This window comes from Zootoca vivipara, chromosome Z2 (assembly GCF_965207765.1).
Source record: "Zootoca vivipara chromosome Z2, rZooViv2.hap1.1, whole genome shotgun sequence".
In the NCBI taxonomy this organism is placed as follows: Eukaryota; Metazoa; Chordata; class Lepidosauria; order Squamata; family Lacertidae; genus Zootoca; species Zootoca vivipara.
Genome location: NC_142585.1, coordinates 37,366,412 through 37,377,696, shown reverse-complemented (window position 1 = coordinate 37,377,696; position 11,285 = coordinate 37,366,412).

Sequence of the window (11,285 nt, the reverse complement as noted above, 5' to 3'; positions counted from 1 at the left end):
AAAGCCCTTTCTGCCTCCCCTCCCAAAAGCCTGGCAGGTTGTTGTGGCTCGCATGGCAGCCTCCACTAGTCTGATGGAATAATAAATGGGGGTTATTTAATTCTGAGTTTAAACCTCTTTCCTCCCTTTTCCGCCCCCCCCCAAATCTGTGTCTCCCTCATCTCTGTTAGGGATCATTCTCTCATCTTATCTTTGACATCTGTGCTGCTGGTTTCTTCCATAGATTTTATTTTGGAGTAAAGGTGCTGATTAAAAAATTATTGGTAATATGAATTCACAGATGTAATTTCTTAAGTGTAAATAAAAATGAATAAGTTTTACACCCCTAAGAAGTATGAGTTGCCGGCACGTAACCCTGTTCGTTCTGCATATCTCCGTTCATATTTCAGACATGGACATGGTGCTGCATCGGTATATATCGCAATGATATATCACAATGTTGAAAAGCAAGATATCGCTCAGCCCTCCTTGCAAAATTGAGAAGATCCTCTTGGGGGCACCAAATACTGGCCTCCCACTGGCTGCCATTTTAGGAAAGATTACAAAGTGCATCCATTTTGTGTGGCTGTTGGAAGAGGGTGGCACCGCCATACTGAAGCTGGAAGTTAGTAAGGGCTTGCCCACACAAAATTGAGAAGATGCGTCCATTTTGTGTGGCTATTGGAGGAGGGCAGCGCTAGGGTTCTGGAGTGCTTCCAAAGGCCTGGCACCGCCATACTGAAGCTGGAAGTTAGTAAGGGCTTGCCCACAGAAAGGTGAGAAGATGCATACCTGAGAAGATCCTCTTGGGGCGCCAAATCCTAGCTTCCCACAGGCCACAGCCATTTTAGGGAAGATTACAAAGTGCATCCATTTTGTGTGGCTGTTGGAGGGCGGCACAGAGCCCTGGCACCGCCTTCCCAAAGCGGAAAGTCCAGTGAGTGCTTGCCTAGATTTGGGAAGGAGGGAAGGGCTCTAGGATTCCTTCCCAGAGCCAGAGCGGTATGGTCAGTTTTTCTGCACAGGGTGCCTAGCTGAGGTGGCACAAAATTTTAAGGATCTGTTTTATCTGCCCTTGGAAGGGCAATACAAGGGCTCTGTCCCAGAGCCCAAACAGCACCTTCCCACAGCTGAGTAAAACAAATGTGATTGCAGCTTTGCTCTAGTGCAGAGCTTTCCAAACTGTGTGTCGCAATGCGTAAGTGTGTCCTGTCACCCAAACACTCGCCTGCCCCCCCTTTTTCCTGGGGCTGGAAAGGGATTCGTTTAACCTGCAGTTTGTTAGTAAAACTGAATCACTGTGTCTTGAAATGATGTATGCCTAAAAAGTGTGTCCCAAATATGAAAACTTTGGAAAGCTCTCTCTCTCTCTCTCTCTCTCTCTCTCTCTCTCTCTCTCTCTCTCTCTCTCTCTGTGGGTGGGTGGGTGGGTGGGTGGGTGGGTGTACGCAAGCTCTATTTGTTTACTTCCCTAAACAGGGGTTATTTCAAAAAATAAACCTTGCCCTGTTTTTTAAGCCTCATTTCTCCATTGACCCCTTTCTTCTGTATGTCTCCCTTGTGTCTGTTAGGAAATATTCTCCCACTTTACTTTGATATCCAGGCTACTATTTACTTACACAGGTTTGATTTTAGAGAAAAGGTCTGAATTTTAAAATTATCTGTATCATAAAATAAAGGTTGTAACAATACATTAAAGGTAAGTACTGTTGTAGGAATAACCCCCCCCAATCTTTCTACACTAAATATAGGTTTACACAGTCCCACAAGCACACCCCTTCTTCACGTAGCCTCCTTTCTTCTATGGCCCCCCGTAAATAAGGGCTAGCCGACACTTCGTCCCTCCGGAAGGACGCGCTCCCGCTCCCGCTCCTTGTATGGGTAGACCGGATGAGTCTACTTTGACAGCTCTATCAGCATGTTTCCCGCGTCTGCTTTCCGTCAATTGGTAGACCGGGTGAACCTACTTTGACAGCTTCCTACATCCCAAATATACTTCTACCCATCATATACTGGACATTGCAACGTTATAAGAACCCTTTCTACACTTACCTCATGTGATTACTGACTGGTTTTTGAAGTTGCCTGTAACCCAAAGTGTTTGAATGTGTTAACCCATTACCGTCAAGGACAGACCGTTTTTTCACATACTGTACATCTAAAATGAAACACTCATGACTCTGGTTCCTTTGATTCCATGTTTAAGTCTGTATATTAAACTGTATCAAAGGGGGGATCCTGGGAGGAGAAGCAGCCATAATCTGGTGAGCGGGACGACAAGAACACAGCCTCCTCCCAAACAAGGAAATTCCACCTCCAACTGTGCTAGACAGCCGACCATCTCCTATAGATTTCCCCCTTCATGTGGATTCGGACCAAGCCCAAATCAATGGACAACCATCACCCTCCTGATGACTGTGCACCTCCCTTTGACCTGAGGAAATATAGAAGAGAGGGGGTGAGAAGGAGCCAGGAACACCTGGCCAGGTGCTCAAATTACTACCTCTGAACCCCTCCTTTTTTGTGATGTACTGATGATGTGTTAGTGACATTTTAGTGACGTAGACTTAGGGGTGTATCTTGGTGATGGGGAGCACATAAAAAGGGAAGACCCCTTTTGTTCGGGGTCTCCATCTTGCTTCACTTCGTTGCAGGTGGGGCCCTGTTGCGACAGTCCATCTTTAATAAAGACCAAGCCTACTGGCTGCTGTTTTGCTCTGATATTTTGGCTGGAGTCTTGTTTTGTCCAAGGGAGCCCTCAGATTTTCCGTTATCAGTTCGATTTTATAAATTTTAGACTGCTAAGTAATAGCAGTTTCCATCACCTCATCCCTTTCATTCGCCTCTACATAGTCACATCCTTATTTTAGACAGTGTTGTTGTTGTTTAGTCGTTTAGTCGTGTCTGACTCTTAGTGACCCCATGGACCAGAGCACATCAGGCACTCCTGTCTTCCACTGCCTCCTGCACTTTGGTCAAACTCAAGTTGGTAGCTTCAATAACACTGTCCAGCCACCTCATCCTCTGTCGTCCCCTTCTCCTAGGGTCCTCCATCTTTCCCAACATCATGGTATTTTCCAGGGAGTCTTCTCTTCTCATGAGGTGGCCAAAGTATTGGAGCCTCAGCTTCAGGATCTGTCCTTCCAGTGAGCACTCAGGGCTGATTTCCTTAAGAATGGATAGGTTTGATCTTATTGCAGTCCATGAGACAGTGCTGTTCAGACATGCTGTTATATCGGTATATCGTAATGTTTAGCTGGTGACATATCACAATGTTGAAAAGCAGACATCACCCCGCCTTGGTTGCAACCCTTTTGCTTTCTAACTATGTTTATGTAGGATGCTCATTTCAGTCTGCCAATCTACCTGCCTTTTCAAGTAGAAGTAGCAGAACCTCATGTATGATATAGTACATTGCACATAGGACTGGCTTCCATTGTAGGGTAAGCAAAGGGTAAGCAAAGCTGTTTCCAGTCCATTATCCCTGTTCTCCTTTTTACATAGTGCTATGCTATTGCAGTCAATAAAATATCTGAAGTGTTGCAGAACTGATAAGATCCACTTGGGGGTGCCAAAAATAGTGGCCTCAGACAGGACACCACCATTTTTTACAAAGTGCTCATTTTGTCTGGCTGTAGGAGGGCTGTACTAAGCTTCTGGAATGCTTCCAAAGTCCTGGCACCACCATACTGAAGCCGCAAGCCTAGTAAGGGCTTGCCCACACAAAAGTGAGAAGATGCATACCTGAGAAGATCCACTTGGGGCGCCAAAAATTGGCCTCCCAGAGGTCGCCATTTTAGGAAAGATTACAGAGTGCATCCATTTTGTGTAGCTTTTGGAAGAGTGGCGCTAGCGCTCTGGGATGCTGCCAGAGCCCTGGTACAGCCTTCTCAAAGCAGAAGTCTAAAACTTGTTTGTGCAGCATTGCGGAGGAGGGAGCTGCTCAAGGAAACTGCCAGAGTCCTGCAGTTTCCTTCCCAGAGCCAGACTGGTGCCAGTGGGGTGTTTGCTTGTATTTCTGTGTCTCCCTCCTGTCTTTTATGGAACATTCTCTTCTCTCACCTTACCTTTGGTATCTATGCCAGTAATTCCTCCCGCAGCTTTTTTTCCCCGTAGGGAAAAGGTACTAATTTAAAAATGATCTGTACTATAAAATAACAGTTGTAACAATATCTTAAGGGTAAATAATTTGTAGGTTTACCACCCCTAAGTAGTAGGTAAAAGGTAAAGGTAAAGGACCCCTGGATGCTTATGTCCAGTCGTTATCAACTATGGGGTTCACCACCATATATTTATCTACTTGCCTGGGTATGCTTTCTAAACACGGACCTTGTCGAACTGCACCTGCTTCCTTAAGTCAGGGCATTTATCAGGGCATTACCCTGTTTGCCTCTACATACGGTAGCTCCATCTAGGGAGGTTTGGGCGAATTCAGTTCCGTTGCCTTTTTTAAATTAAATGGGTTTTTTGTCGGGCAGGGTGGGGTTGGAATGGATATACAGCCAATACCTGATCCCAGAATCCACCTATATCTGTAATCAAAAAAGTTGTGGCCATTTCCAATCCAGATCATTGTCCGCTTATTAATTCACATCTTACATTTAGCCACTGAGGGTGGTGTGTGGTGGCACTGCAATAAACAAACTTGGTGGTGAGTTCCCCCACCTATTTTTCCAGAAAGAACACACTGTTTCCATCCTAATTTCAGGCATGCTGTTATATCAATATATCACGATGTTTAGCTGGTGACATATCGCAATGTTGAAAAGCAGACATCGTTCAGCCCTCATTGCAGCCCCCTTCCTTTCTGACCTCTGTTTATGTAGGATGCTCATTTCAGTCTCTCAGTCTTCCTCCTCTTTCAAGTAACAGAACCTCATATATGATATAATGCAGTGCAAGTTACACGTAGGACCTGCATTCGTTGCAGGGTATATTCCTCTGGTGGTGTTTTTACATAGTGCTATGTTATACCGTAGCTGTTATTCAAGATCTGAGGTCCTGCAAAATTTAGAAGATCCACTTGGGGGCACCAAAAATATTGGCCTATCACAGACCGCCATTTTAGGAAAGATTACAAAGTGCATCCATTTTGTGTGGCTGTTGGAGGGTGGCACAGAGCCATGCGTCGCCTTTCCAAAGCCGGAAGTCTAGTAAGTTATTGCCCATCTTTGGGGAGGAGTGAACGGCTCTAGGAACCTGCCAGAGCCCTGGAGTTTCATTCCTGAGGTTGCACCAAAATGAAAAGATCAATTTTGTCTGCTTTTGGAGAGGTGGCACAAGCGTTCTGGGATGCTGTTGGAGCCCCTAACACCATGTAAAGGATATGTGATTTCAATTTTGCACTAGTGTGTGCGTGGGAATAAATAAATGGAGAGTGGGTTTTGTTATAAAATCATATTGGGGGGATTGCAGGACCCCATTACAAATGAACAGAGAGGGGTGACCAAATCTGACAGCTGCAGTTACCCAGAATCCTGCACAATGCTACCTTCTTCACCTCTGCTCCACTTCAGAGACTCGCACCCCTCCCGCTCGGATGCAACCCTGCCCTAAGGATCAGCATATGCAAACATCTCCCAACATGCCATAAACTCACACATTTCCCCTCTCCATCTCCCCTCTGCCCATAACAAAACAACTATAGAAGATATAGAAATTTCTGATCTGGTATAAAAAGCGTATCTTTGTGGGATGACTTTGTGGTCCAAGAGACCATTGAAATCAGTTTCTGCATAAACCAGGGAATCCTCATTAAAACTTCTGCTTAGGTGGCACTATACACTGATCATGCTATCTGTAATATTTAAGGAAGTTTATCCTAATTTTTGGAGGGGCTGCATAGTCAAATATACATTTTTCCATATGTGGTGGTTTTGTGACATCACCAAACCTTTTCAGAGTTGTGTCTTCAAAGAAATAACTTGATACATAAGAAAACAATTCAATCAACCAATCTCCTTTATTGGCATAGAAAAAGTGCATCATATACATGGATCAGAACACAACACAGTTAACGAAACATAGTAGGAGATAGTTTAGGATAAACCTGTCCAGACAGCGTGAGGTTCATAGTGTCACTCAAAAATCTTGCCACATTATCCACAATCTACAATTATTCAGCAGATAAGACACCCTGGAAGAATCAGTGCAATAAATCCCCTCCTTCAATAAGGAGGCCAAATACTTATCATATATTTTTGCATAGAATGGGAAATAAAATACCGGTAAAATGTGTGTGATGGATTCGACCGAAAGCACAGTACAGTGGTACCTCGGTTTATAAACACAATTGGTTCCGGAAGTCTGTTCATAAACTGAAGCGTTCATAAACTGAAGCGAACTTTCCCATTGAAAGTAATGGAAAGTGGATTAATCCGTTCCAGACGGGTCCGCGGAGTACTCAACCTGAAGCGTACTTAACCCGAAGCATGGGTGTAATTGGTTCCGGAAGTCTGTTCATAAACTGAAGCGTTCATAAACTGAAGTGAACTTTCCCATTGAAAGTAATGGAAAGTGAATTAATTCGTTCCAGATGGGTCTGCGGCATTCGTAAACTGAAAATTCGTAAACCGAGGTGTTCATAAACCGAGGTTCCACTGTACTGTATCTTTCAGAGTAGGGGATTTTTTAAAATCTACCTTGCAAAACTGCAGATGGTAAGAGGTTGAATCTTGCAAGGGAAATTGTAAAGCTGGTGTAAATATGGAATGTCCTGGCCAAAACGAGGGTGGAATTATATATAATAAAACAATTTGAATGTCTCCTGCACTAGCACTACTTGGGCTTATGATCCCACCCGCTCAAGACTACCCTAATAATTAGCCTTTCTGTTGACAGCTAGCTATATGGAGATAGTCGGATGTTGGAAAACTGGTGTTGGGATGAACACTGATTCTTGGTATACCAGAGTATGGTTAATAATAATAATAATAATAATAATAATAATAATAATAATAATAGGACCTTGCCCATTTGGGTGGGTTTCCCCAACCACTCTAGGAGGCCGCAGCAGAATATCAAAATATAATAAATCATCAAACATAAAAAAACTTCCTAATACAGTGGTGCCTCGCTAGACGAAATTAATTCATTCCACGGGTCAATTCGTGTAACAAATTTTTCGTCTAGCGAGTCCCAGTTTCCCATAGGAATGCATTGAAACTTAATCAGTGCGTTCCTATAGGCTCTGGGGGACTGGCGGCGGCATGCGACAGGGCTTCGGAGAAGGTCTCCGAAGCCCCGTCCGATGCCGGCTGTGTGTGAGGCGGCTGGGGAAGAAGCTCTCTTCTCCCGCCTGCCTTCTCCGGTGTGGGGTGCAGCTTCGGAAGCCTCCAATACTGCACCCCATGCCGGCTTTGCGCTGCGAGAAGCGGCGACGGGGGAAGCTTCTCCCACCGCCGCTTCTCGCGGCACAAAGCCGGCATGGGGTGCAGCTTCAGAAGCCTCCAAAACTGCACCCCATGCCATCTGCAGCGGGGGTTTTTCGTCGTTTGCCTCCCCCTTGGGGGAACGCAAGCGGCGAAAAAACCCCGCTGCTAATTGCCTTTGGCTGGGGTCTGGTGGCGATAGCGGCAAGAAGGGGTCCTCCCCTTCTTGCCGCTGTCATCAAGCCAGACCCCAAGCAGAAGGCAGTCTGCAGCGGGGTTTTTTCACCGCTTGCGTTCCCCCAAGGGGGAGGCAAACGACGAAAAAACCCCGCTGCAGACTGCCTTCTGCTTGGGGTCTGGCTTGACGACAGCGGCAAGAAGGGGAGGACCCCTTCATGCCGCTATCGCCACCAGACCATAGCTGCCAAGTTTTCCCTTTTCTCACGAGGAAGCCTATTCAGCATAAGGGTAAAAGGTAAAGGTAAAGGGACCCCTGACCATTAGCTCCAGTCGTGACCGACTCTGGGGTTGCGCGCTCATCTCGCATTATTGGCCGAGGGAGCCGGCGTATAGCTTCCAGGTCATGTGGCCAGCATGACAAAGCCGCTTCTGGCAAACCAGAGCGGCACATGGAAACGCCGTTTACCTTCCCGCTGTAGCGGTTCCTATTTATCTACTTGCATTTTGACGTGCTTTCGAACTGCTAGGTTGGCAGGAGCTGGGACCAAGCAACGGGAGCTCACCCCGTCACAGGGATTCGAACCGCCAACCTTCTGATCAGCAAGCCCTAGGCTCAGTGGTTTAACCACAGCGCCACCTGGGTCCCTTCAGCATAAGGGAATTTCCCTTAAAAAAAGGGATAACTTGGCAGCTATGCACCAGACCCCAGCCAAAGGCAGTGAGCAGCGGGGGTTTCGCTTCCCTCAGCAGCCGCCGCCTGGCTTCAGACGGCGGCTGCCTGGGGAAACAGCTATGTGCCAGGCTGCTGCGCGAGAAGCAGAGGAGCCGCTTCTCCCATCGCCGCCCGGCACAAAGCCGGCTTGCCTCAGCAGCCGCCGCCTGAACCCAGACAGCGGCTGCCGAGGCAAGCAGCTGTGTGCCAGGCGGCGTGGGAGAAGCGGCTCCTCCGCTTCTCCCACTGCCGCCTGGCACAAAGCCGACATCGGACAGGGCTTCAGAGAAGCGCAGCGCTTCTCCGAAGCCCCATCAGATGCTCCCTGGTGTCTGTGGCGTGGTTGATCCTAGGAGGTGGACCTCAGTGTCCGGGATGAATGATGGGGGTGGAAACGCTCCTTCAATCACTTTGGCAGAAAACAACATTTCAGGGCCAAGTGGCAAGTGGGAAACACAATCCCTATTCCTTTCATAACATATGGCAAATGTTTATTGAACACATAAATTGTTCTGACTGTTGCAGGAATCCACCCAACACTCATGGGAAAATGTGGCGTGATTTTTTGGAGCAATCAAATGCAACTTTATTACATAGCATGACAAAAGTCTGTAATTTTATCAGGACAACTTATTTGTTGTTTACTGTTGGAAATTGTTTTCTTAAAACGTATCTTCTGCACCATGAAAAATAAATGAAAACATTATTTAAAAGATAGAAAGAAAGAAAGAAAGAAATCTTAACTGTGAAATGGAAAGAAAAAGGCTTAGAGAAAACGCATTCAAGTTAATTCACAGATGACAGATGGCATCTAAACACCCTTAAGACAGTTACATAGACAAAACATATTTGCCAGCATAGTGGAGAGGATGCAGGGCAACTTGTACAACATTCCCTATAAGGTGGACATTATGGGGAGGAATATTCACTGAAGCTATATTAGAAATAAGAAAGTGCTGTGTAATCCAAGTTTGGGTTATTAACAATTTTAAAGGAAGACCAACTTGCTTTATTATATAAACACGTCCTTCCCACTGTGGAAGGACATGTGGATCCAGAATTGGCCTCCACAGTCACTTACGGACCCATTGTTAAAACCGTGTTTATGGAAGACAATCTTACTCAGATACGAGTGATCGCCAAAGAAGAAGAAGATTATATAAGGATCATTATTTTCCTTCTGGTGGCAACACTTTCACTTATAGCAAAGAGCTGGAAGAAACTTGAACATCTGCATATCACATAATGGAGAGTGAATGTAAGAACAATTACCCTAACTGAAAAACTAATGAAGAGGGTACATGCATTGAACAATACAGCAGATGCAGACATTTTATTTAGTATCTCATCATAAAATAATCAAATGAACATTCTGATGACTGGCATCCACCAACCTCACACATAGACCTATGGCAAAATCTTATATATATACAGTGGTACAGTGGTGCCTCGCTAGACAAATGCCCTGCTAGATGAAAATTTCGCTTAACGAAAGGATTTTCTGATCGGAGGTTGCCTCGCTATACGACGAGGTTTTCTATAAAAACCTCTGATCAGAAAATCAGGGCATTCATCTAGCGAAAGGGGAACCAGCTGTAGCAAGGGAAGAAGCCCCCTACAATCCCCTGCTGTGTCGGGCGGGATGGGGGGGAAGCACAGGAAAGATCCTGCGCTTGCCCCCCATCCCGCCAGTCACACAGCGGGGATCCTAGGGGGCTTGAGAAGCCCCATACAATACCCCACTCTGTCGGGCGGGAAACACAGGAAAGATCCTGCGCTCCCCCCCATCACGCCTGTCACATAGCGGGGATCCTACAGGGCTTGAGGCATTTGGCTCTGTCAGGCGGGCGGAGCGAGAAGCGAGGATCAGATCGGTCCTTCACTTCTCCCTCCCCCGCCCGACAGAGCCGGCATTTGGCTCTGTCGGTTGGATGGAGGGAGAAGCGTAGGATCGGATCGGTCCTTCGCTTCTCCCTCACCCCGCCCGACAGAGCCGAACTACGGCGGTGCGGGGGCTTTTCGCCGCCTGCCTTCCCCAAGCCAAGTGGAAGGCAAGCAGCAAAAAGCCCGCGGCTGTGCGGGGGCTTTCACACTGCCTCACTTCGGCTCCGTCCCCTGGAGCCGAAGTGGTGCAGTGTGAAAGCGAAAGCCACTGCACCGCCGCGCTTCGGCTCCAGGGGATGGAGCCAAAGTGCGGCGGTGCAGGGACTGCTTCCCCCCCGCTGCCTGGCACACAGCTGCTTGCCTTTGGAAGGCAGGCGGCAAAAAGCCCTGGCAATTTCTCGCTACACGGCAGGCTTTGCAGTCGGAGGTTCATTTTTCTATGGCCACGCTTCACAAGACGAAGCGGCAGCCATAGAAAACCTCATCGTCTTACGAGACAACCTCCGATCGCAAAATCCATTTGTCTAGCGAGAAATTCTTCTTATAGGGCATTCGTTAAGTGAGGCACCACTGTATTTAGATTAAAATTTTTTGGAATAAGAACATGAGAAGCAGAAGTTATTATTGTTTAATTTTATTTTGGGGGTTGTCATTTATTTTGGTGGGTATTGTATTATTTGGGCGTTGTTGTGCGTTATGGTTTTTGTTGTTGTTGTTGTTATTTGGATTTTCTAATTTTGGGGTAGGTGACCCAGAGAACCCAGAGAACTACTTTAATAATCCCGATGGGGGGGGGGATCAAATAGTGAAGACCCACAGCCCCGTAGCAACAGAAGGCATGTTCCGAAGCGCCTGAACTGTTCGGTTCCATAAAAAACCCAGGAAGTGGCAAGGGGAAGGTAGGAGATTGTAAATCAAGCAGCTGTGTGCCAGGCAGTGGGGGGAAGCAGCCCCTGCACCGCCGCACTTCGGCTCCATCCCCCGGAGCCGAAGCGTGGCGGTGCAGGAGCTTTTCGCTTTCACACTGCGCCCCTTCGGCTCCAGGGGATGGAGCCAAAGCGCGGCAGTGCGAAAGCCCCCACACAGCCGCGGGCTTTTTGCCCCCTGCCTTCCCCTTGGCTTGGGGAAGGCAGGCGGCGAAAAGCCCCCGCACTGCCGAA